At 39.8% G+C, this 25832-nt stretch overlaps 2 pseudogenes; both read right to left on the reverse strand.

Moving 5' to 3' along the window:
* Positions 1 to 3113: 3113 nt before the first annotated feature.
* Positions 3114 to 7650, reverse strand: LOC149185827 (3-epi-6-deoxocathasterone 23-monooxygenase CYP90D1 pseudogene; annotated as a pseudogene).
* Positions 7651 to 8250: 600 nt separating this feature from the next.
* LOC149185828 (3beta,22alpha-dihydroxysteroid 3-dehydrogenase-like) lies at positions 8251 to 22592 on the reverse strand (annotated as a pseudogene).
* Between the last annotated feature and the right edge of the window lie 3240 nt (positions 22593 to 25832).

Raw genomic sequence — 25832 nt, forward strand, 5'->3', positions numbered from 1 at the left:
CAAAAACCAGTTAAAAGCACATGCATGATAATTCTGACAACTTATTCAAAAATACAAAAAGATGTTTTTTTCAGATGTTACTGTAGTAGTAGCTTAGACACATGCATCTTACATTCCTAGAAGTCAATGGCATCTCTTTCAGTAGCTTGCACCCTCTTTCTTGCATCAGTAGGGCTAGCTGGTAAAATTAGGGTTTGCGTTTTCTTTCAACTTTTCAGTTTCTTTCTGGAAGTAGATTAGCCTTCTTTGAGTTAGCTTTCATCCATCAGTTAAAAATCTTCTTCTCAGAGCTCATATAATTTGGCTTGAGCCGCTAGCGCACTTGTGCCAGTTGACCAAGTGACAACTGCAGCAAGAGCTAGTACTTGTGCATACAACACCGTCACTTCCAAGTTTGTTACAAACTACCAGGTTAATAAAATTAAAGAAGGGAGTTCCAGGAGTTGCAGCATTATTGCTGCAATACTGGGGCCCACCAATTGGTTGCTTCATTCTTTTGTGCAGGAATCATCTTGGAGGCAGTCAGGAGGAGTTCTTCTTACCGCACGGAGATCCCCAAGCGAATCTAGAAAGAACCAAAGGTGATCCTTTCTCCATATCCTGTGAATATATGTCTGATAGATGAACATGTGTGTAACAGGTAGCTTTTGCAGATAACCTTACGGTCTTTCAAAAGTCCCAGGAATACTTTCGAGGGTAGTAATTGGAACACACCCTTTCCTTGGCAACATTGGCCATCTCAACCCCAAAACCAATCTTGGCAACAAGGTTGGCAAGGAACTTATGGGAGCCATCAACAATATCCTTAGTATTTTCCTATTTTCCTCAATATCCCCCATACCAAACTCCATGTTATCCTTACCATTCACCTCCACCACAACCACAACCACAACACCATCCACATCCATCTCAAATATACACTCCCACTCAACTACCTATACCACCATTCCCAAGCCCACACATTGAAGTAGCTCAGCTCACTTACAATGCTGGGGTACAACACTTCCAAACATCTCCTCTTGAGATCAATGGTATTCACCATAGCTCAGGAAGAGTATTGGAAAAAGGAGATCATCTTGATATCATTGAAGGACCACATCCAAAAGAAGAAGATTCAAATAAGAATACCACAGAACCATGGGATACTATTGATGAAGAGCAGACATCAAAATCGTAGTGTTAGCACTCAGAATGAACCTCAAGGCTGAGAAGAGGCAATTCCGAGGTAACCACAGACCAATATTTTGATCTGGCATCTAGCCCTGCCAGACCAGAGAGGGCTCTCTCCTTTCCAACTGAGGGTGGCTAAAATAAATGAATATTAGACTAGCTATGAAGTGTAGGGATTTGTTTGAAAGTTTTTGGGTCAAAAACAACAAGAGAAAGGACCATTGGGCTATGGAGTCGATGCTAATTTTTGCTGGAAAAGTTGGGGAAAAGTAGGCGCAATGCTTAGCTAGATAAAATATGTAAATGAGAGAATAAAAGAGGAGAAATCCCGCTACCCTGCAGGCATCAATCAGGGGATGAATCTCAATTGGCATCTTTAGAAGAAAGAGAAACACAAGGTTAATCAACAAAGCATCAAATAGAGGATGGATTCTGCAGATATAACCACTACATTTACCAACAAAATCATTGCAAAAGGAGCATCCTGCGTGGATGGATCCCTAACACTTCCCTTAGATAATGTTGTAATAAGAATTAGTAGAAAAAACAAAGTATGTAAGTGATCATACAAGGAACATATGCTGGACATTAAACACCGTGATGGTTCCCAAATCTAAAAGGTAGAAACTACTCCATTAAAAATAATAATAAGAAGAAGCTTTACACAGTCCAAAGAAACCTCACTCTATTGCAAAAATCTAACCCTTACATCTCAAAAATCGCCCTATATATACCCTATTACATATTAATTATGATTTCCTAAACATAGGAATCAAAATAATTAAAATAAAAAAGAAACAAAACCACTAAATATGTTTTTATGTGGTCAAATAAAATAAATCAAACTTATAACTAAGGAATTAAATCACATCAAAACATAACAATAGGTTTTTCACCACAATTCGAATTACTGAAGGTGTCATCGCTAGAAATCTGGGATTTTTTGAGATGCCGATCGATCATCTTCCACCTTCACACTATAGATGCCTTGGATTCCTGAAATATTTGCCATTTGTTCATTGAATGTTTTGAATAATGCCACCTCTCCTTCAAAAAATCAATGCTGCTAATTTCATGGCTAAAATACTTGCCATCGGTTCTCAGGAAGATTCAAATAATGCCACATCTAGTTATGATTCTTCATCACTATCATTCCCGAAAACTGATGACACTTTGGAAATATCTTTTGCTTTTTGGAGGCAACAACTGAAGAAGTATTGGAAGGAGCAGCCTTGGTTGCAAAGCCAGACTTTTAATGAATTTCTATCATCCCACACTGCAAGAGATGTTGCAGTTCTTACTATGCCAGAGGTTGGGACATATCGAGGGTCCTCTTGTTGCAGTTGTGACCTTTGGGGATCCGCAATGTGAACAAATTTAACCATTTCCCTTTCGATCCTATTTTCTGCAATAGCCTGAGTTAACTGCATGTCTACAGATGCCTCTCACATCATGGAAATGATTCTTGTAGATTATGGGCGCATAAGCATTGCCCTAAGAATAGCTCCACAAGGCAAAATGCCTCCAATCACTATTGAGAAAATGGGCTGCATATACCAAGATTTTCTCTGGAATCTGCCTGGGGATTTTATTGGTATTCACTAGATCCTCAATTGCAGGTTTCGTGTAGCCAAAAAAACTAACATGGACCACTAGCACAGAAATTCTGAACCATAAAAGGACCAAGGAAAACATACTCCCAACAGGAACTGCACCAGATGATTTCTCACCCTATATTAGTGCATTGAGTATATAAAAAAAAATGCAAAACCAATGCCTGGAAATGAGAATGATGTCTTCAGTGTGTGTTTCCTACATATGTTAAACTAAGGATGGCCCTACGCACAGCACCCCTAGATGTATAATGCCAATGGGCTATGCGCACCGGCCCTCGAATCTATGTATCACCCATTCTATCATGGTTGTGCTCTTTACTACTTTGTCTAATTGGAATTTTCATCTGCCTCCCAACTGTATTGGGTCACAAGCGGGTGCAAGAAGATGGAAGCTTCTAGTTTTGCCATGTCAATGCCTGGGCGAAGTCTATGGCCTCCTCCAAATGGAATAAAATTGTTGCCACTTGCATCCTTTTCTTGCCATCTCCAAGGATTTAATTTGTGTGGATTTTCATAATAGTCTTCATCAAGGTTAATGGATCTCAATTATGTGAGCACACACCATCCTTCAGGAATGAAGTGCCCTTAATCTCCATGTCCTGCAATGCTTTCCTCATCACACCAGTTATGATATTCCCCATTCGCAAATTCTCGGTTATCACATTTTGAGTAAAGGGTAAGGAAGTATAATTGTTCCAGGTCAGCTGCTCTTTCTTCTATTCCTTGGATTTCTTCATCTTCATGTTTTTTGCCTTTAATTGTTGTAGTGCAAGGGGACAATCTATGAGAAACTTGACTACAAGAGTCATTAGCATTGGTACCGAGTCTTCTCCTGGAATCATCAAATCTATCATGTTATCAAATATAACATCCATAGAGAAGTATTGCTCTGTTGTATCATTTGTTTCCTGCAGTAACACATCTAACACATCCTTTGGACGATTTGGGTAATTGCAGGTGGCATAGTTTGACCTCTTCTCTTCTATGATTCTGTGTACCATCTTAACCATTCTTGCTTTGCCTTCAATGAGTTGTAGAGCCTTGTTTTAGGTAGCTTAACTAGCAATGAGACCAAACCTGAGATGAACTTTCTGAATTCTTGTTTTAGACATTCCATGTCATCTCCCAGGCTAAGACTCATCAGATCTTTCAAGAGTACATGAAATGCTATATTTTTTGTTTCTTCTTGGATGTAAACGATTTGATTGTCCTTCCAGTTTGTCATAGAGCTCAGAATATATTTTACTATGTCCACAGTTATTTGCTCTTTCAGCTGTATACTTTTGAGAAAATCCCATTTGAGGCCATGCCTCTTCTTCTGCAAGTTCCCAATTGGAATAAGTATTGAAGACTTCCCCATGAGCACGTTGAGTGACTTGGGATAAGAGGGAACAAATATCTTGCCATCATTTTGCGAAACCACCTTGCTAAATTCTAGGTCTATTGATATGATCGTGGGGTAAGAGGTGTGATTTAAATACCTTTCCATAGCTTTAGTTCTACTTTTCTTGCAAACTCACTTCCTAGGAACCAGAGTAAGTGGAGGGTTTGTGCTTCAATGGTTTGATGGCCTCAATAGTATCTTGAAATAATACTGCAAGCAAGTCTCCAAAACCTCTTCTTTACTCCTTGAACCTATACTCATAGCTTTCATGTCACATTCCATCATGGCACAAAGGTATGGCTTCCAGAGTTCATATCCCATAGCATCATAGCCCATAACAATTGCCTCACCCAAGTTTGTTGGAAAAAACCCTATATTTTGCATATTGGTAGCATAGTGCTGATCTAATAGCTTTTTAATATGATCATTAATAGTTGCATTAGTGATCTTGTTGGAACAAACTATTCTCAAGTCATAAATGTTGGAATAGTTGAACCTCCCCAAGATTCATACCTATAAATCTCCAAGTAATTTCTCTCTAGAACCATGAGACCAGAAGCTGTAAACATTTCACCAGCAATATCACTATCAGCAATGTACAGTGCCCTATGCCATGAATTGGAAGTAGGTTCTCAATTACCAAGAATTGTATCTGCAAAAAATTGATTTGGACAAACCAACCTCTGCATAGATTCATGGATATCTCTTTCAATCAAAGCGGAGAAACAAGCTCGCCATATGTTGAGGTAAGGATTAGCAGCAAGACAGACATCTATGACCTAAAATGCTATGTTCTCTCCTTGTATATCACAATGCAGCCACAAAACGAGCCACTGGCATCTCCTAGCTTCCTTAGGATCGTTAAATACATGAACTGCTGCACTGGTCGATTTTTGAGTCAATTATTCATTTGGTCATTCTTCTGATCCACAAACCAGTTTTGGGAGTGTGATATACCATTGGAAATATTTATCCAAGATGCTTCTAATGGACATGCTTATGACATATTTTTCACTGAATATCATGTGCAAAACATTTAACAAAACCAAACATGGTAGGTGACAGGTTGCGAAGAGTAGAACTAACATTGGCCTTATTAGGGATGGCAACTCCTTGGAGGTGTGAAGAACACCACAGACCAAGTGCCTCATCCATTGGGAAATATGGTCACAAATAGCTGTAAACCCCAAAAAAAACTCATACCAATCCAAAAACATATACATACTGCAATATGTACATAAACAAATACAAGAAGGAAAATGTTGCCTTGGGTAGCTTATTTATGCACAAACTTACCATACTTTATAGCAAAATCAATAGATCAAGTGATATTGTAATTCCAGATCAACCAATCAAGTAATTGTGACAAGGATGCTGCTTGGAAGTACTTGAAACAAATCATAAATGAAAATGCGGACAACCATACATGCAAAAAATGAGTCTGGCTGTGTAAAAGGCATTCTGGTTTGTCATTCAAACTGAAATTTTTTTCGATGTACACTGCAATAGGATCGAAGAAACCAGACTTTATTTGCTACCATAACTCCTCAATATAGGCCTCCAACTACAAATTGTCAATGCAAATATCCACGGGCAGCCCTATTGTTTCTTGTTTTGAAGGAGAGAGAGTTTCAAAGAACCTTTTGGGATCTCAGAATTCATATGATTGGATCTGATCATTTAAATTCTCAATCTCCTTCTCAAATTTTTCAACAACTAACTCAAAGAAACCAATTTTACCATTAAGAGGAAACTTTGTAGATCTCAAACATTGAAGCATAGTAATGAAAAATATCTCATCTATTTCAATATCCACTAACTGATCTCTAACTTCTTTTAAAACTTCACAAAACACAGGGTTTGCCACATACCCTACCATCTTATTTTAGTACATGAATGGATCAGTGAGCACTCGAATCTCTGGATTAAGTTGGATTCGCTAGGTGAATGTTTTAGCCTTCATATGTATGATCACTGTCCATCATCAGCAACCAAAACTGCAACTTGAACGATTTTTTCCTAGAGAAGATTTGTCACCTCGTTCCCTGACAGTGGGGCCAACATGTTAGCATTTAGAATGAACCTCAAGGCTAAGAAGAGGAAATTCTGAGGTAAACATAGACCAAGCTTTTGATATGGCATCTAGCCCTACCAGACCAGAGAGGGCTCTCTCTTTGCCAACTGAGGGTGGCTGAAATAAATGAATCTTAGACTAGCTAGGAAGTGTGGGGATTTGTTTGAAAGTTTTTCATTCGAAAACAACAAGAGAAAGGACCATTGGGCTATGGAGTTGATGCCAATTTTTGTCGGAAAACTTGGGAAAAAGTAGGCACAATGCTCAGCCAGATAAAAGATGTAAATGAGAGAAGAAAAGAGGAGAAAGCCTGCTCCACTGAAGGCATCAATTAGGGGATGAATCTTTAGTGGTAGCTTTAGAGGAAAGAGAAACACAGGGTTACTCAACAAAGCATCAAATAGAGGATGGATTCTGCAGAGATAACCACTATATTTACCAACAAAATCATTGTGAAAGGAGAATCGTGCATGGATGGATCCCTAACACTTCCCTTAGATAATGCTGTAACAAGAATTAACAGAAAAAAAATAAACAAATAAAAATAAAAATAAAAAAAGAAAAAAGTATGTAAGTGATCTTACAAGGAACACATGATGGACATTAAACACCGTGATGGATCCCAAATATAAAGGGAAGAAAATGCTCCATTAAAAATAATAATCAAAAGAAGTTTTACACATTCCAAAGTAGCATCACTCTGCTGCAAAAATCAAACCCTTACATCTCAAAAATCACCCTATATATACCCTATTACATATTAATTATGATTTCCTAAACATAGGAATCAAAATAATTAAAAAAAAAACAATACCACTAAATATGTTTTCATGCGGTCAAATAAAATAAATCAAACTTATAACTAAGGAATTAAATCACATCAAAACAGAACAATAGGTTTTCTACCACAAGTCGAATTGCTGCAGGTGTCATCGCTAGAAATCTGGGATTTTTTGAGATGCCAATCGATCATCTTCCACCAGCACCCTATAGATGCCTTAGATTCCTAAAATATTTACCATTTTTTTGTTGAACGTTTTGAATAATTCCACCTCTCCTTCAAAAACTCAATGCCGTTGATTTCATGGCTAAAATACTTGCCATCGGTTCTCAGAAAGATTTGAATAATGCCACATCTAGTTATGATTCTTCATCACTGTCATTCTTGAAAACTGATGACACTTTGGAAATAACTTTTGCTTTTTGGAGGTAGCACCTAAAGAAGTCTTCAAAGGAGCAACCTTGGTTGCAAAGCCAGATTTTAATGTCTTTCGCTGATCCTGCACTGCAAGAGATGTTACAGTTCTTACAGTGCCAAAGGCTGGGACAAAACGAGAGTCCTCTTGTTGCAATTGTGACCTTTTTGCATCCACAATCTGAACAAATTTAATCATTTCTCTTTCCATCATATTTTCTGCAATAGCCTGAGTTAACTGCGTGTCTACAGATGCCTCTCACATCATGGAAATGATTCTCGCAGATGATGGGCACATAAGCATTGTCCCAAGAATAGCTTCACAAGGCAAAATGCCTCCAATCAATATTGAGAAAATGGGCTGCATATACCAAACTTTGCTCTAGAATCTACCTAGGGATTTTATTGGTCTTCACTGGATTCTCAATTACAGGTTTCATGTAGCCAAAAACACTAACAGGGACTAGTGGCACAGAAATTCCGAACCACAAAAGGACCAAGGCAAACATACTCCCAATAGGAACTGCATCAGATGATTTCTCACCCTATATCAGTGCATTGAGTATATAAAAAAAAATGCAAATGGCAATGCTTGGAAACGAGAATGTTTTCTTCAATGTGTTCTTCCTCTATATGTGAAGCTAAGGATGGCCCTACGCACAATGCCAAAGGGCTACGCGCAACACCCGTAGACACAGAGCTCCAAAGGGCTATGCACAACACCCCTAGACTCTTTGTATCACCCCTTCTATCATGGTTATGCTCTTTACTACTGTGTCCAAATGGAATCATTATCTGCCTCCCAACTGTATTAGGTCACAAGCAGGTACAAGAAGATGCAAGCTTCCAGTCTTGCCATGTCAATGCCTAGGCGAAGTCTGTGGCCTCCTCCAAATGGAATAAAACTATTGCCACTTTCATCCTTTTCTTGCCATGTCCAAGGATTGAATTTGTGTGGATTTTCATAATAGTCTTCATCAAGGTGAATGGATCTCAAGTATGTGAGCACACACCATCCTTCAGGAATGAAGTTCCCTTTAATCTCCACGTCCTGCAATGCTTTCCTCATCACACCAGTTATGATATTCCCCATTCGCAAAGTCTCAGTTATCACATTCTGAGTAAAGGGTAAGGAAGTATAATTGTTCCAAGTCAGCTGCTCTTTCTTTTGTTCCTTGTATTTATTCATCTTCATGTTTTCTGCCTTTAATTGTTGTAGTGCAAGGGGACAATCTATGAGAAACTTGACTGCAAGAGTCATTAGCATTGGTACCAAGTCTTCTCCTGGAATCATCAAATCTATCATGTTATCACATATAACATCCATAGAGAAGTATTGCTCTACTATATCATTTGTTTCTTGCAGTAACACATCTAAAACATCCTTTGGATGATTTGGGTAATTGCAGGTGGCATAGTTTGACCTCTTCCCTTCTATGATTCTATGTACCATCTTAGCCATTCTTTCTTTGCCTTAAATGAGTTGTAGAGCCTTGTTTCAGGCAGCTTAACTGGAAATGAGTCCAAACCTGAGATGAACTTTCTGAATTCTTGTTTTAGACATTCCATGTCATCTCCCGGGCTAAGACTCATCAACTCATTCACATGGCATGTCTTGGATGTAAACGAGTTGATTGTCCTTCCAGTTTGTCATAGAGCTCAGAATGTATTTTTCTATGTCCACAGTTATCTGCTCTTTCAGCTGTATAGATTTGAGAAAACCCCCTTTGAGGTCGTGCAGCTTCTTCTGCAAGTTCCCAGTTAGCATAAGTATTGAAGACTTCCCCATGAGCTCGTTGAGTGACTTGGGATAAGAGGGAACAAATATCTTGCCATCATTTTGCAGAACCACCTTGCTGACTTCTAGGTCTATTGATATGATTGTGGGGTTCCCAAAGAGGTGTGATTTAAATACCTTTCCATAGCTTTAGTTCTACTTTTCTTGCAAACCCACTTCCCAGGAACCAGAGTAAGTGGAGGGTTTGTGCTTCAATGGTTTGATGGCCCCGATAGTCTCTTGAAATCTTGCTGCAAGAAAGTCTCCAAAACCTCTGCTTTACTCTTTGAACCTATACTCACTGCTTTCATGTCACATTCCATCATGGCACGAAGGTATGGCTTCTAGAGTTCATATCCCATAGCATCATAGCCCATAACAATTGCCTCGCCCAAGTTTGTTGGACAAAACCGTGTATTTTGCATCTTTGGTAGCATAGTGCTGATCTAATAGCTTTTTAATATGATCATGCATAGTTGCATTAGTGATCTTGTTGGAACAAACTGTTGTCGAGTCATAAATGTTGGAATAGTTGAACCTCCCCAAGATTCATACCTATAAATCTCCAAGTAATTCCTCTCTAGAACCATGAGACCAGAAGCTGTAAACCTTTCACCAACAATATCACTGTCAGCAATGTACAGTGCCCTATGCCACGAATTGGAAGCAGGTTCTCAATTACCAAGAACTTCATCTACAAAAAACTAATTTGGACGGACCAACCTCTGCACAGATTCATGGATATCTCTTTCAATCAAAGCAGAGAAACGAGCTCACCATATGTTGAGATAAGGATTAGTAGCACGGTATACATCTATGACCTTTAATGTTATGTTCTCTTCTTTTTTATCATAATGCAGCCACAAAACCAGCCACTGGCATCTCCTAGCTTCCTCAGGATCGTTAAATACATGAATTGCTGCACTGGTTGATTTTTGAGTCAATTATTCATTTGGTCATATCTTCTGATCCAGAAACTGGTTTTAGGAGTGTGATATACCATTGGAAATATTTTTATGAGTTGCTTCTGATGGACATTCTTATGACATGTTTTACACTGAAGATCATGTGCAAAAAATTTAACAAAACCAACCATAGTAAGAGCCCATCTTGATCACTAGTGACAGGCTGTGAAGACTGGAAAACACATAGATCGAGAGAAATCCCTCATGGTTACCATCAAATCCTCCATCTATTCAAGAGAGCAATCAACAAAAAGAGGAAGATTTGAATTTCATGGTAGAAGAAGACATGAAGAATGATCCAGATCAGAAAAAGGACCAAGGACATCACAACTATATTGAAATATGGTTCCATAAAGTCACTAAGTTGTAGCATCACTCTCTTCCTCAACTATGCTTGATCCTTTAAAAGTCAAATCATTTGGTCTCTGAAATCTAGGTACATGTCAATGCATACATTTCAAGCCTCCACATCATTTTTTCTATCATCTTGATGTGCACATGGCTCCATTGGAAGTATTCTTATACTTGAAAGCGATTTTTTTCAAGTAGGGTAGGGTAGAAAAAAAAAAACTCAAGTGAAAACCTCCTTGGTGTTATCGGGAAAAGTGTCTATTTAGAACTACTCTATACCACTAAGGTGTGACAGCTACCTTAGAAACAAATAGAGAAAACTACTTTTGTATTCTTCTTTATGAACTATAAACAAAGAGGAATAGGATGAACCAACCTGTGTCTTGCGCTAGTCCTTCGATCCAATCTCTCTTCTCTTTGACAGCTTCTAGCTACCTGCTCCTTTACTTCCCCAGCTTCACCAAGTACCTGTAAGATCACAGAAGAAGGAAAATATACAAAGACATGGATTTATATTCATAAATAACTTAGGATCAGATTTAAGTTAACCATACAAACGTAACAAGCATCAATGATACAAAAGCATGGAGATGAAACTCAAATAGTTTTATTGATATACAAGAAGATCCAAGAGGAGTTACAACTGATGATTCCTGACCCAGCATCAAACTCCTAGCAAAGAAGTCCCTTCTTCACCCCCAACAAAGCATAGATCACCCAATTCTCTGATATGTCTCAAAACCAACAACAATTCCTTACAATGTGCAAAATTCCAGCCTCTGGATCTCTGGGATGAGGGATCCATATATAGATGTATGCAAGGAGGATGAGTCAGCTCATGATTTGATTAGTGGCTTCTCTCTGTCAGTTCTTACTTCCACTTGGAGACTGAAAGCCTCTTACTCATCCTTGGTCGAATTCAGTGAGGCAAGTGTCATTGGAGAATATTCTGGAAGCTTCCATTGTCTCTCCGTCTTGCGGAATGACACTGCCATTTGTCATTTCCCATTCAACACACCCTGGCAGTGCATTTAGGTGCGTTGCAACGCACCTAGCTAGTGGGTTTGGGTGCTATGCAACGCACTTGGCTAGTGGAGCAGCTGAAATGATCCTGATTTGACTTATTGTGAGCAGTTTCTGGTGGAGAACTTCTGGGAGAAGCTGTAATTTGTTGACCTTGTTCCTTTAGGGGTTGGAACAACACTTTTAGGGACTTAGGAGCCCTTGGTTTATGGACATTTCATGCTTATAGCTATAAGGCACAAAAATGTCTATAACAGTTGCCCCCTAAAGTATGAGGCCGTTTATCGGGTGAAATGCTTTATTAGGAGGATCCGAAGTTCTTTCAATGCTGGGAGGAGACCTGTAATAAGATACAATGCAATACATTATCTTCATACTGTTTTCATGATCTAGCTGAGGCGGGCATTCCCATGCTCAACTTTATAAATTCATTTTCATGTACACAGGACAGACAATCATCTGATGGTAGACTGATGATTCTGATAGAGCCATCATCCTTTTGGTAGGATGGTTATCTGTGCTGTAATGTTGTACATTTGAATGTCTTTATTTTCCTGAATATATATCGCAGCCCGGATGGATGAAACTAGATCTGGGGTCTTCAATCTCGTCCGATCTTCACTCGAAGTACAAGTCGATCCATGTGAAAAATGTTTTGAAGTCGAACATGGAAAGACATCACTTGATTACCAGTCAATGATGTAAACTGTTAACAAGCGCGAGAGGAATCACCGATAATGATAATGACCCTCAAGGTACTGCAGTACAATTCACGTGGTGTGAATAAAGGACTTGGCGTCGAACACCACGCAAAATCTTTCAGTCGAAGGTCATTGATGTAAACCTGTCGTCGGAAGTGAGAAACTTGCCATTGAGGCATGCAAACTTCAAAGTACTGAATGGGGTGTTCCTAGACCAACTTCTTGGATAATGAGCTGATGTCGACAAGAAGTGATCCGTCATAGGAGGGCCTTAATGAATCCCACATCAATGTCACGGAACGGAGCAAATGATTTTGATGGAGGTGAAAACGATCTGATGATATATGGTTCAGGGTGGCGGTCATGAAGGAATGGAGTATAATATATGGTAGTGGGCGGGACACAGGTGGCATTTCTGGATGACTTCTCTTGAACATATCGGCGACACTGATGTGATGGATTGGTAGCGTTAACCCCAAATGTGGATGGTATGGCGAGACCATGGCGATGTGACTGGTGAATGAAACAACCCAACCCGACTCGGGCACGGAGCGGAAGTGTCATGTTCAAGAGCGACTTGCTACCAATAAAGATTCTTTGAGTTTTTTTCCCAATTTTTCCCCAGTCATTGCTGACCAGTACCTCTTTATTTTTGTCAAGCTTGAGGAGGATAACATATGCTTGTTCTATAATTTTCCCTTCGGGCAAACCCATCACTATGTTTTAACGAGCCTAGCGATAGTGAAACTCGTTCTCCTCTAAAGACAAGTTTGTCACTATTAATATTTTTAACGAGTTTAACGACAAAGATAACTCGGTCCTTTTCATTTTTATAGAGTCTGAAAAGGTACGTAAAGGTAACTCCAAAATTCCTTTTTCTTCATCTAATCCCTTAAGTCCGAAAAAGTATAAAACAATACAGAAGGGATGAATTTTCGATTAGCTTTAACGAGCCGAACAAAACAAGCGCTCGATCTTTTTGTGCAATAATCCCTCAGGTCCAAAAAGATTAAAATTTAGAGGAGGGATAGCACTTCCCATCGCTTTAACGAGATGGAAGGCCAGAACTTGGCAATCTTTTCATATTTTACGAGTCAGAAAAGAGCTTAAAGAAGACTCGTCTTTTGAGGAACGAGTGATAAAATGGGTAGCAGCTGATTCCAGGTAAGGTTTGGAATTTTCCAATCACGGCAGTGTCACAAGGATGGCTATTGAAATCACTCTTCGCAGCTGTTCCTCAAAATGGGTAAACAATCAAATGGAGGTGAATGATCGGCCAATGAAAAAGTGGAGGTGACGGTGCAAACACGACCAAGGCTTTAATGGCTGAAGTACTACATTCACGGTGGTTATTTACCAGGGGATAGTTCATCTTTTAACGAGCTTAAACGCGGGTGGAAACATTTGCTAGGTCCGGGTTTATTTTTTAACGAGCTTGAACCTCACGGTAAACACTGCTTGATTAATCCAGTCATATGATAAGAATGTCTCATATAAAAACAACAATTTTTAGAGTTTTGCCCCACATCCTTTCTTTATGCAAGTTAGGTAACGACTAATCTAAAAAACAGATAAATAATCGCTCTTTGCTTGCACTCCAAAAGGTTTGCATGCCCCCAGGTATAAAACAGAGTTTCAAGGTCACCCTCTATTCGAGCTGACAAAACATTTGTTTTATCAGGAAGGGTACCTCTTACAGGTTACCCAAAGATTGTTCTATTCGCGGCGCAAACAAAACACTTCTTTGGCAATATCTACCAAAATAAACAAAGGTGAGTGGCGGCACTCGCCAACTCACATAACTTTGACAAGAGAATCCTGTACTAGAATAACCCCCTCTTCCAATCACGGACGGGGGTACAGACTAGGCATATTCTCCCGCGGAAACCTACTCTATACCTGAAGTTTTCCTGCCGAAGCAGACCAGGATGCATGCCCCCTGGGTTTCAGTCATATCCCTCCGAATTACTCGCGCTCATCGGGAGGACGGACTGGAGATTGAGACATTTCTTGCGTGAAAAGACCATTTAGGGACGGTATATGACTATTTGCTATGCTTGATCCGGGAAATGAAAGCTGGTCCACGAGCTTGACCACTCTTCCTTCGTGCGGAAAACAGATTACTCTAAAGAGTGAGGAGACAATCGCTCCCATGCAATAAATATAGTCTCGTCCAAGGAGTAGGTTATAATCCAAGGGTCCTTGAACTACCATTATGTTCATGCGAACTGTCTTCCTTCTCAATGTTATGGGCACATCGGGAAGGATCCCTAAAGGTCGACTGGTTCCTTTATCAAAGCTTGCCAGATTTCTCATCTCAGGCAAAAGCGATGGCGAACCAAGCGCTTTCCAAGCAGTTGAGGAAATGATACTCACAGAAGCCCCCTCATCTATGATGGTACCAGCCATAACCATTCTATATATTTGAACGATAATTCGGAATGGTATGCTAGTTGGTAAACGGGGTCTACCTAGTTGATTCCAGTCGAAGGAGACAACTAGGTTGCTTGGAGGTGGGACCGAATAGACAGCCGGGTATGGCTCTGACGAACTTCCTTCCTGCGGTAAAGGAATGGGTAGATTGCCCCCATGTTCGTCGGAGTCTGTGTTTATGAAGAGAATTTGGACGGTGTCATCCTTATTCTCTTCAGTGACTGTATCATCTGAAGATGAAACTTCTGAAGGCAAGACCGGGTCAACTGCCGCCTCAACCTTTTGACTTTCGTCTGGTATGGATCTAGATGGTTTATCTTCAATGATAGGTGCTTCAGCCGACCACCTGAGTGGGCCAGCTGGATTTTCAACTAGTGACGGACTCGGCAAGAGTTTTTTATATCCAGGAAGAAGACGTAACGGTGAAACCGGACGATCATCCAAAACTCTTTTAGCTTCGTCTAAGAAGGGACAACGGTGGACGACATGATTGCCTTCACATAGTTTACAAGGAAATCTAGCTTTCCCTTTTTGTCTTGGGACTTCACTTTCACTAGTTGACGGTGTGTTTTCAACATGATCATCAGAGGTTGATGACACCGGGTTGTGCAAATGAGGAGACCAGTCCCTTAGTATCCGGGGGATGCAAGGACAATCTCTGTGAAAGTGGTCTCCTTTGCAAATGACACATGGAAATTTAGGCCTGGTCAGTGCAGTGTGTGGATTTTTATTAGACGACACTCGTTTTCCCCCATTCGCCTTTGGCTCCTTCTTCTTTTCCTTCTTCTCCTTAGGAACTTGGCTTTTAGCTTTACCAGCTCCGTCAAATGAAGAGGAAGGAGGAGAGGAAGAATTAGAGGAAGTAGAAAGCTGGTGGGCAACTCTGGACTCGTCTAATTGCTGATTCGATTGTTCAGGAATAGTGGTGTTCTGAATGACAGAGGTTGAGAAGAGCCATACGGGCAAACCAATTGTCAGTCCTGGAAGCGACAATGTGGCCATATGGGGTGCACCAACATCTCCCCAAGAGGAGAAGGGACTAGGATTTCCACCAAGGGGAATTCCTTGGTTGGTAGGCTCCATTTTCTCAACCCAAGATCAACGTAGGAAAAGGGTAATGAATATTCCGTTTAAAATAAATTTTAACACGCTTTGATAAAACTTGTTTTTTCAGTTTTTAAGAGTCGAGCAAAAACAAAAGATGACTCTAGTCTCCTTCGATTTTTAATGAGCCTGAAGTGACAAGTGCTCAGATGGAGCTTTTCCATTAAGGAGTCTGAAAAGGAATGAAAGGGACTTCTTTGGAGGTCTAGGTAGAGGGAGTACCAAACCAATCGCAAAACTGCATAATACTTTTTACGGTACGATAGTCAATCTTCCCGAATGCTGTGTTCGGTGCATTGCGATCAGTAGGGCGGCCGACACGGCTTCCTATGGATAAAGGATTTAAGCCTATAGGGGTCTCCCAATATATACTTGACGGTATGTGGGAGCACAAGTCCGTACTGGCACTTATCGTCTCAAAGTGGAGGAATCACCCAACCATCAGTGAGGACAACAGTTACCAGGCTTTACGACGCCGGAATACGTCTCTAGCCTAGACCTCTAAATGTTGTGCATTAAGTTCCAAAGCGTTGTTAGGTTCATTGAATTTATTTTAAGTTGATATTTCTTATGAAGTGATCCTTTTGGGTTCACCACGAGATGTAGATGTAATTCCTAAAATTCAATCTAAAGATGATAAACAAACTTTTATCTCTTTTCAGCAATGAAAATCCTAGCTACTAGGGGAAAAGAAAGACACAATATTTTCGCAAAGAGCAAAGAGCACACTGTAAATGCACTTTCCTAAATCAAGCCAAACAGACTGTCAATATGCAAATGCACATGCATGTATTTGTTTTTCACTTTCTTAGTATTGATGCTAAAAAGAAAGTTGATGTACAAATCTGAATTTGCTTTCAAGCAACAAACACAAACAAGCTTCTTTTCGAAATCAAAAGGTAGAGATGATTACGACACTTTATGATTTTGAAATAAATACTCGTTTCGACACTAGAAAGTCACAAATTCAAACCAAAGGCGAAAGTAAAAGCATAATCGACCATCAACAGCAAATAAACTTTATCCTATGATCAAAATCGACACTTGCGACAGATCTAAATCAAAGGACGATAGTACGATTATTATACTTTTGCAATGGAAAACTGTAAACGACTCAACAAACACATAAAAACATCTACAGTTCTTTTGTACAAACGAGGCGGAATATCAGTAAGGAAAAGGGGTTTGAAAGAATCATATACTGATCATAGGCTGCAAAAATCAGAGACAAAACTGGAAAGAATGAAGCAAAGAACCTCAGCTGCACAAGGCTAGGCTGATCAGCGCACCTGTTACACAGAGAAATTGCATTGCAGTGCAGGTAGCCCTCTCGGGAAGTGCGTTGAAATGTAGAACCTCTTCACAGTGCCTGCGCTAGGGCAGAAACGAGAATTCTATCCGGGTTCTGGGTCACGGTTTGCAGTTTAATCTTTGGTTTTTGGCTGAGTAAAAGCAATCAGTAATGCACAATCAGAGGTAAATCTAAGGGGGGTCTAAGAGCTATCACAAGGGTAATCAGTTAGTCTATGAATCAGCTGTTCAAATCATAAACAGATCCAGTGAATGGATTGAAGTAGCAGATGTCTACTTTGCATTTGTCAAGGCAAATGTAGTTCTATCACTACTTATAAGGTTATGAAATAAACAACAAGAGAAACACAAACAAACTAATTAGACACGATCCCCAGTGGAGTCGCCATTTTGTTATTGGGAAAAGTGTCTATTTAGAACTACTCTATCCCACTAAGGTGTGACAGCTACCTTAGAAACAAACAGAGAAAACTACTTTTGTATTCTTCTTTATGAACTATAAACAAAGAGGAATAGGATGAACCAACCTGTGTCTTGCGCTAGTCCTTCGATCCAATCTCTCTTCTCTTTGACAGCTTCCAGCTACCTGCTCCTTTACTTGCCCAGCTTCACCAAGTACCTGTAAGATCATAGAAGAAGGAAACTATACAAAGACATGGATTTATATTCATAAATAACTTAGGATCAGATTTAAGTTAACCATACAAATGTAACAAGCATCAATGATACAAAAGCATGGAGAAGAAACTCAAATAGTTTTATTGATATACAAGAAGATCCAGGAGGAGTTACAACCGATGATTCCTGACCCATCATCAACCTCCCAGCAAAGAAGTCCCTTCTTCACCCCCAACAAAGCATAGATCACCCAATTCTCTGATATGTGTCTCAAAACCAACAACAATTCCTTACAATGTGCAAAATTACAGCCTCTGGATCTCTGGGATGAGGGATCCATATATAGATGTATGCAAGGAGGATGAGTCAGCTCATGATTTGATTAGTGGCTTCTCTCTGTCAGTTCTTGCTTCCACTTGGAGACTGAAAGCCTCTTACTCATCCTTGGTCGAATTCAGTGAGGCAAGTGTCATTGGAGAAGATTCTGGAAGCTTCCATTGTCTCTCCACCTCGCGGAATGACACTGCCATTTGTCATTTCCCACTCAACGCACCCTGGCAGTGCATTTAGGTGCGTTGCAATGCACCTAGCTAGTGGGTTTGGGTGCTATGCAACGCACTTGGCTAGTTGAGCAGCTGAAATGATCCTGATTTGACTTATTCTGAGCAGTTTCTGGTGGAGAACTTCTGGGAGAAGTTGTAATTTGTTGACCTTGTTCCTTTAGGGGTTGGAACAACACTTTTAGGGACTTAGGAGCCCTTGGTTTATGGACATTTCATGCTTATAGCTGTAAGGCACAAAAATGTCTATAACACTTGGACGCACCTCAGATAGGCTCATTGATTGAAATCCTCCATGAGGCGATCAATGGGTTGGGAAAAAATAAAAAAGAAAAAAAAGAAAAGATCCTAGGTGAAAACTTCCTTTGAGGCGCCTGGGCAGACCTACTAGTTGAAAACCTCCTTGAGGCGGCTAGTAGGCCTATAAAAAAAAGAGAAAAAATAAAAAATATTTGCTCCATGTATATCTCTGATGAATTCATGTACTCTCCAACATCTACAACCAACAAGAACAAGTTGGTACCAAAGGGAAAATTGGTCAATCCTAGAGCATGGAATTCATTGGGCCTAGCAACCCTCCTTAAAAGAAAAAATAGTACATTATTCTATGCACTGATTATTTGATTAAGTAGGTTGAAACCACTGTGATTAAGGTAGCAATAGAAGATAATGTGGCTAAGTTCCTAAGGGAGAATTTATTCTACAAATTTGGGTACCCTAGAGATCTTCAGGCATAGACACCTGCAAAAGCCAAGAAACCATCAGCAGACAGTAGTGGAGGAAGAAGAATGACCATGTAGCAAATAAATAACGTAGCACCTCTAATCTTCAACAATTGCAGGATGGCTTTGAGACCACAGGTAAGTATCCCACCTGTTATCACAAAACCAGTACTAGGGACTGCAACCAAGCAAGGTCTCATGTAACTATTTCAGACCATACTTTAGATTAGGAATTAGCCTTCCTAATCAGAGAGGGCTCTCTCATGACTCTTGACAAAATCCTTCAAACACTAGAGGGATAACTCTTCACACATTTATAAAAATATAACTGGCTGGACATACATCAAATTAGTCTTCATTGGGCTATGGAGTCTCTCACAGTTAATAAACCAAATCACAGTCATCTCATAGAAGCCAAGGCTCTTTGCATCATCAAAGGTTCAAACATAATTTACCTAAATCAAAGCCTGCTGAACATACAGGAAGTCAGAGCATTAAAAAATGAATTCTGAGTGATGTTCAAACATGCTTCACCAAAACCCACAGCCTGTCAAGCACACAGGAAGTCAGAGCATATAATATGAATTCTAAGGGATTGTACCATAACAAGGCTGTAAAAAGAACATTAAGAAACTAAAACCACCATCACATTTGAACAAAGAGATGCATTGAGAATCTTGGGAAGAAAAAACTCTGCTTGCTATTACTGTAACAGTCTTTTCATAAGCTCTATAAAACTCTGTTTTTGTATATACAGTCCAACCCCTTCTACATCTCACCTTGGCCCATATATAGGCAAGCAAACTCAAACACCTCGAGCTTCCTCCTCCAGCATGAGGGGAGCCTCGAAGGTGGCTATTAACTACTCCTACATGCTTTTAACTACTGCATTAATTACAAACATGCTGAACTAAAATTACACAATCCTAATCCAACTAAAATACTAATTTCATTCTCCTCGCAGACTTGATGCTTTCTTGGATGCTGGACAGCTGTATGATTTTCATTATGGCTAAGATATGTTAAGGGAGCATTCACCGAGCAAGCTGGTCTCGGATGCTAGTTGTAAGACAACTTATTAATTGATGAAATTAATCACCCTATATCCACGGTCCCCTGTCTTCCACTCCTCTTTATCATTTAAAGACCACACTCCGAGTTCTATGAACCTTCAATTAACAACGCATAACCACCATAGGCTATATGATCTGGATACTTTTAGGACCAACAGGTGTATCAACCGAACATTCTGGTAACTCCACCAATACCTTAATAGTTCGGTCATAAATTGCCTTTGGGAAAACTTTATGAAAATAAACAAAATATTTCATTTTCTCTTCAAGAGCTACACCTGTCACTGTTTGAGTGGTTATGAAACCCATGTATGATCTCCCTGCCTGAGTTTGAGACCTTCTTTTACCATTAACTCACCTCATCATCGAAATTCATTGTTTTTCCATAAAACAGCATTCTACAGCAGTTTCGTAGCGCGCTACGAAACTGCTGTAGATGTCAAAACAGAACCTATGTATCTTTGAAGCGTTTTCTGCTTAGATTCATGATCTCTTCAGACATTTGTACAGCTATTAGGAACCTAAATAGTTTTAAGAAGATGAAGCTTGCTTCTGTCATTACACATCACAGCCAACTTGATTAGCATCAAACCAATAAAAAGTTTCATAAATCCCAACTGGAACATAAAGTCACTGTAGTATTCCTTGCTGCCTTCAAATCTTCAAATGAGGTGATCCTTTGGAATGTGAGCCACTCACTGCCATCTTTGAGAGGTGGTATGTTAGACAGCATCTGATACAACGCGCAACCCAGTGCCCATAGATCGTTTCCAATTGTTGGAGGTGCATGCTTAAGGACCTCTGGCGGAACGCAGGCAGCTATACCAACAAATGTGCAGGTCTTCTTGTTTGAAGTATTCGGAATAATTGAAATTGAGGTGTTTTCCGTTGGTTTGAAGAAGTATATTCTCTTTACATCTCGGTGTATCAGTCCTACTTTGTGAAGGTATTCAAGGACATCCACAATCTCTGCAATATAGAAACGTGCTTCATCCTCTGAAAAACGAGATTTCTTAACAGCACGATTTGAATCCCATCCCAGGATAGAAAGCAACATTCCATGACAGTACTGTGAAGATTGCAAACATGTTACAGATGGCAGATTGGTTAGCAAACAAATTTGTGAAGATGACACCCTCTCAATTAAGGAATAAGAAAGATGAAAGTTCTAAATCATATCTTAGCACGGTGACCTTCCATTCCATAAGTTAAAGTTATTCCTTTATAAATGTTGTACCTTCCCAACTTATTCCCAAGCATACCAGTGAATATGGCAGCTCAATGCAGAAGAAGGGGAATGATACAACGGCAATGGATTTCGCCGAGACCTGTCATTCCAATTAAATGTGGCTTCATGGCTTCAACAATTTAACCATGCAGACTCTAGCCTTCTGTTCCCTTGAGAGCGTTTGGGTTCCTGCTTACTGACCAACGATCCAAATCTTTATTGTAAATATCAGAAACATTTCCACTGCAAACCCACCATGTGGTAGCCAATCTACCAGACCAAAATTCACAACTTCTGCACGATTCAATCCACAATTGAAACCCCCAAAAACGAGCTTTATTTTACCATATCTGAAAGAACTCTAATCATATGTGTTTCACAAGATCGAAGGATCTTAACAAAAATCCTCTGATCTGATTATCTTCCACAGAATGAAATGTATAGCGCACACCTGAGCAACACTACGACAGCAGCGATTTTATGATACTCTTTTATCTATCAAATATTCATCAACATTAACAGTTTGCCCGAAAGACGGATTTCAGAAAACCCCAGAACTAATCCTTGCAAATTATAAAAGCGCCATTCTTTCTCTCCTCCAAATCCAACCTTCCCTCTGTGTTTATTCAATGCGCACTCGTCTTTTAACGACATCAATCAATATCATTCCAGCTTTTGCGCCACATCTCTATCCGGGTGTCCATAACAGTAGCGACCTTGTGGCAATCAAACCGTCATAAAAGCCACTTGACATTTGGCGATTAATCACTACATTTCGATAAAGAAAACTCTAAGACTGAAATTGTCAAACAGTTAATGCGCATTCCCCGTGGCAATATAGAGCATCCAACAGCACCTCATGATCAAATGCGCTCAGCAGCAGTTGGGTCCCTCTTGTGCCGAATTTCATAGGACAGCGTTGTCACATCTTCAAAGAACCAAACCAACTTCTTCTACCTGAGGCAGCTGGAAATGCGCGCCAATGTCTTTGATAAAGCTGCAGTAGGACTTCCGCAAATTAGCCTTCTTCTTAGCGTCGATACCATCAAGTCTAGAAGGCGAAAATTTATCAATCTGCTCTCTAGTGAAGTGCCATCCATCTCTGATAGAGAGTAAAATATATCCTATCATAAGAACCTCAATGACTGCTACACAAACCCTGACACATACTGATAGCTGTGCAGTGCGTGAGCGTTCAGCTCCTTGTTCCTTGGAAACTTGTGTACTTACAGCAGCACCGGAAAAGAGAACAAGCATTTTAAAAGACCAACATTCCAAGCAACGCATTACTAATTCAACTTTGAACACCAATACCCAACAAACGGGAACATGAACTTTATCATAAATATTTCACAAATCTTTCAATCCATTGTGGCGCCCTGCTTTGTGAAAGAAGTTACAGATTGTGAAAAGACAATCCAAAATATCAAACACTCTATGACTTATAACATTTAATAGATTCTTTGTCTAGAGGATTCAACACAACATCTCCTGCAAGTCTCCCACATTAGTATGTACATCTTTCACAATCACCCATGAGCCAGAATTCAGAGATAACTCCCTTAATGTATTTGATGACAATCCTACAATAGCTACATCATCATGAGGTGTCTCTTTGAACCTACTGCCACTGCTCTCATCAACCTTCCTAGAGGGAAACAAAACTCTATACAATAGGCATGCTAGGATTTGGACCTTCACTGAAAACTCAAACAAATCCCCAGTTTCGTAGCACGCTACGAAACCACGCAAACAGGTAGCGCTGCGAAACTGCTAAAAAGAATTCTGGCGCTGCGAAACTGCTCTGACTTTAAGCCAAGCTAAAATTTTTTACTACAGCATTTTCAGTGATAACAGTGGCTCCACTAGGGATAGTGTGCCCCTGTGGTACACTAAGAACATGCAGCTCCAGTGCCTTACCCATTTGTAACAAACAAAAATTCGCTTGACAAGCCTGACTGTAGGAGAAAGAAACTAATGCTACTGAAAAATAAATGCTCAGCCAACCTTGAGCTTATTTGCAATTTACCTACCTACCTACCCTAACCATTTAAACTTTCCTCAGCTCAATCAATATGAAACTTCCAATGCAGCCAGTCATTTGCTTTATCTGACATTTGACTTCTTTGCCTGTCCCGAAGTTCAGCGCCAATGTGATAGTGAGATGACAGCTGCCACTGAGAATGTCTTTGACTGCATCGGATTTCAGAGCCAACGTGATAATGTAATGACCCCTGCCACTGAAACTGTCTCTGATCTTCGTAGGTAAGCTGAAACACTGGAGAATAAAACTCTTCCATGTAATCAGCTATAGGATCCCAGAACACATAATCAGCTTGTCCTTCCTTGAAACTTTCCAGCTGTGCAAACTGATCTTCAATCACAGTGTTCAGTTCCTCAATCATGAAAGAGAATGGAAGCAGCATAGTCTCCTTGCGCTCTGTCACAGGAAACTTTTGAGAATAATAATCATGATCATGAAAATTGTATGCCTGAATCTGTCCTTCTAAACCTTCAATTTCTTTCTCAATATCTTTGGCAATTTCATCAAAAAAATTCATTTTATCCTCTGACTTACAGTCAAAAGATTCCAGATATGAGGACAGGGACAAAGAAAAAGATTCATTTACTTCTTCTTTATTATGATCATCATTCCACTGTTTAAAACCTTCAACTGAAGGAGATTTTACTTCCACCTCTGGCCTATCTATCCATTCCTCCAAGAACAAAAGCCAAAAGTCTGGCAATGACTTAATGGACTTGGCAGGCAAGCATTCAACCCACTGTTTGCATTTCCCTTGGAAAGAATCATAAAATAACCTTATGCAAACATCCTCATGTTTAATTCTAAGACTCTGTGCAAAATGACAAAAATCTGAGATATGCTCCAACGTTAAACTCAAGTCTTCACCGTTAAATTTCGGACCATTCTTTAGAAAATAAACATCCTTGGGAAAATGGTTTGGGAAACCATGAAGTCCTGAGAAGTCTATGCATGCATACCTTGAACAAAGAAGGGCAGCTTCTGGGTCTTTCATAACTCCAGTGGAATCACCATGAATATATAACTTTGAATTCTTCAACAATGGAGTCGCCAAGGTAGTTTTGCAGCCTTGAAAATCATTTGAACTCCTGCTACCTTCAGAAATCCAATCTTAAGCTCCCGGCAGACGCACCAAAATGTTATCACAAAACCAGTACTAGGGACTGCAACCAAGCAAGGTCTCATGTAACTGTTTCAGACCATACGTTAGATTAGGAATTAGCCTTCCTAATCAGAGAGGGCTCTCTCATGACTCTTGACAAAATCCTTCAAACACTAGAGGGCTAACTCTTCACACATTTATAAAAATATAACTGGCTGGACATACATCAAATTAGTCTTCATTGGGCTATGGAGTCTCTCACAGTTAATAAACCAAATCACAGTCATCTCATAGAAGCCAAGGCTCTTTGCATCATCAAAGGTTCAAACATAATTTACCTAAATCAAAGCCTGCTGAACATACAGGAAGTCAGAGCATTAAAAAATGAATTCTGAGTGATGTTCAAACATGCTTCACCAAAACCCACAGCCTGTCAAGCACACAGGAAGTCAGAGCATATAATATGAATTCTGAGGGATTGTACCATAACAAGGCTGTAAAAAGAACATTAAGAAACTAAAACCACCATCACATTTGAACAAAGAGATGCATTGAGAATCTTGGGAAGAAAAAACTCTGTTTGCTATTACTGTAACAGTCTTTTCATAAGCTCTATAAAACTCTGTTTTTGTATATACAGTCCAACCCTTTCTACATCTCACCTTGGCCCATATATAGGCAAGCAAACTCAAACACCTCGAGCTTCCTCCTCCAGCATGAGGGGAGCCTCGAAGGTGGCTATTAACTACTCCTACATGCTTTTAACTACTGCATTAATTACAAACATGCTGAACTAAAATTACACAATCCTAATCCAACTAAAATACTAATTTCATTCTCCTCGCAGACTTGATGCTTTCTTGGATGCTGGACAGCTGTATGATTTTCATTATGGCTAAGATATGTTAAGGGAGCATTCACCGAGCAAGCTGGTCTCGGATGCTAGCTGTAAGACAACTTATTAATTGATGAAATTAATCACCCTATATCCACGGTCCCCTGTCTTCCACTCCTCTTTATCATTTAAAGACCACACTCCGAGTTCTATGAACCTTCAATTAACAACGCATAACCACCATAGGCTATATGATCTGGATACTTTTAGGACCAACAGGTGTATCAACCGAACATTCTGGTAACTCCACCAATACCTTAATAGTTCGGTCATAAATTGCCTTTGGGAAAACTTTATGAAAATAAACAAAATATTTCATTTTCTCTTCAAGAGCTACACCTGTCACTGTTTGAGTGGTTATGAAACCCATGTATGATCTCCCTGCCTGAGTTTGAGACCTTCTTTTACCATTAACTCACCTCATCATCGAAATTCATTGTTTTTCCATAAAACAGCAATCTACAGCAGTTTCGTAGCGCGCTACGA

This window comes from Pinus tabuliformis, chromosome 3_1, assembly GCF_031772625.1.
Source record: "Pinus tabuliformis cultivar Carrire ecotype Pingquan chromosome 3_1, CPIR1, whole genome shotgun sequence".
NCBI classification, from domain to species: Eukaryota; Viridiplantae; Streptophyta; class Pinopsida; order Pinales; family Pinaceae; genus Pinus; species Pinus tabuliformis.